The 2,500-nt window shown below is 33.7% G+C and overlaps 1 protein-coding gene across 2 annotated transcripts in view; it reads left to right on the top strand.

Moving 5' to 3' along the window:
• Positions 1-2,500, top strand: part of LOC309506213 (uncharacterized protein) — a 415,585-nt gene that overhangs the window by 178,903 nt on the left and 234,182 nt on the right. The window lies entirely within an intron of this gene.

Below are 2,500 nucleotides of genomic sequence, written 5' to 3'. Positions count from 1 at the left end.
GTGACAGTTCCGAAATCGACACTTGGCTGACGCTGAAAAATCAAAGAAAATGCTTTAAAAACTTGAACAGAGGTGTTCTCTCTGTTAGAGGTGGGCGATATATCGTTTAGACGATAATATCCAAAATGTTATCTGGACGATATGCAAAATTGGGATATCGAATATTTCATAATTTGTACAATCCGACCCCCCAAACATGAAAAGAGCTGAAAGAAGTTAAAGAGGAAACAAATAACACACACTATAACCTTCTAAACAATTATATGTAGCGATTTTTAATACTGTAGGGCAGTACTATTCCCGGAAGCAACCTCCGAGTGGCCCAGCTCATGTTCCCGTGTCGCCAAAAACACACATTCATACGTAAATTAGAAATAGTGCGCGCAGGAGCACATGCGCAAAACCGTTTTGTAAAATGATATATGAATTATTTTTATTTTATCATATGTCATTTTACAAACCTATGTTTTGCGCATGTGCTCCTGCACGCACTCTTTCAGTCACAACACAGCAATCAGAGGAGGACGTGCTGAAAACTGTAATGCTGTTCTCTTCCTTCATAACTCGTACTGGGAAGGTTTGAGTTGCAGAGGCATTTGTGACTGTTTCACCTGTTCAACCACATCAAAGTTTCGTAATTAGTAAGTTCGTGCTTTTTCTCTTTTTTGTTCTTATGTGCTGAAGGGCCGCTGTGCCTTGGTGAAACGGTGTTTGTACGTGAAGAGCTCTTTTCCAAAACGCCATAAACCTAAAAAGCTGCCTCAAAGAACCAGCAAACGTAATTATTATGAATATGTACAATATTGCAATAAGACTTTTTTAATTGTTTATTCATTTCTGTGTCGGCTGCAAAGATGAAGTTGACGAGGCTATTGACTCGCGATCTTCGCAGTAGGCTAGTGAACGCACCGGAGAAATGCACATTTATTAGGCTACATAGTTTTATTTTGTTTTGGATGGTTTTGTTTAAAACCAGCTTTCTGTAAATATATTTCACATGTATATATTCGGTTCATGATGATATAATCTCCAGTTCAAGCACCTTATGTTGTGATTGCTAGCCTATATTACTTTTTATGTATTAAATCCAGGAAATTGGTTAATGAAAAATTTATTAAAATTAAGATACAATTAATACAAAACGAAATTCGTTTTAAAGAAAGGCTTTGTGCTTTCTGTTTTGAGGTCTCTGTGAAAGTTTGAAAGTCTTTTAGTGCCGCTTTCAGAGCACTCGCGTCCATAATGGAGAACTGTCACGTAATATTGTTTTTTCCTCATAAATGCAAACACGAAAAATAAAAGAAAAAATACTTTTTTAAAAAGACAAACCATCAATTTTTTTGGGGGAAAATGGATGGATTTATAGCGTTTTGGGGGAAAATGGATGGAGCGTTTTGAAAAGATTTTTTTTTACTTTGAATTTATCATCAACAATATTGTTGCAAGAGGTGCCTAGTCTTTTGTTATGTGTTATGTATATTGCTCGAAATAAATAAATAAATAAATTCATTCATTCAACAAATATGCGCTGGTCAAATCATGCATGATTTAATATGAAGCGTCCGTAACGGTCACGTCCGTAACGCATAATTAGGTTGTTTAGAGCAAATAAGTGAAATGAATTGTCAATCATAACTAGAATGGACATATTTTGGCTTTGTACATAAAGTTTCAAATGAATTGTAATAATAATTATTATACAATATAAACTTATTCTTTAAATCGTTACGGACGTGACACAGCACTGAAGCTTCGTGACTTGCTAAATATAGCCTTTATAAATTTAAAGGGCAATGCAGTTATAACAAAGTGGGTGTATTTATATCTCAGTCATGCTCCCATCTTTCTGCAAAATGCTTACTGTCAACATAAAGTATAAAAAAATGAGAGTTTGATCCCTCTTTTTAAAGCATGAAATATGTTTGTTTGAAAAAGCAATTAGTATCTGTGCACACACCTTATCTGAGGTGAATAAACACAGAGATTTCCTTAAAATTTACATGACAGCACATCAATACAATAAAATACAGACCCAAATGGACAACTTAGAAAGGGTTTTGATATTTTTATAATAATTTTATTGTTTCATAGCAAGGTTGACATTTGCATGGAATCGCCCGGAAGTGGTGTGTGTTTCACCTGAACCAGGACTGTCACCATATCAGATTTATCACTACATGATTATCATGGCCAAAATAACACACAATAACAATATATCACCATATCTGTGGAAATCTGGAAAATAATAATAATAATGCTATCAGTCAAATTCATCTTTACTCTGTTTATTTTGTTATTTTTGAAAAAGAAGAATCACTTCATCACATACAAAAGGAACAATTACACTTAATGCCACCAGTTTGAAATAATGGTAACACTTTATCACAAGTATACAGTAACAAAGACCTTATAAATCATTTGCAAACTGTTAGTTTATAGTTAATGAATAGTGTATAATAGTATATAAGCTGAAGTTAATATATTAAGAGACTATATACAA

The sequence above is a fragment of the Leuciscus leuciscus genome, assembly GCF_965113295.1.
Source record: "Leuciscus leuciscus genome assembly, chromosome: 9".
Taxonomy (NCBI): domain Eukaryota; kingdom Metazoa; phylum Chordata; class Actinopteri; order Cypriniformes; family Leuciscidae; genus Leuciscus; species Leuciscus leuciscus.
Note: the sequence above shows the minus strand (reverse complement) of the source record. Positions and strands in the feature narration are given on the sequence as shown.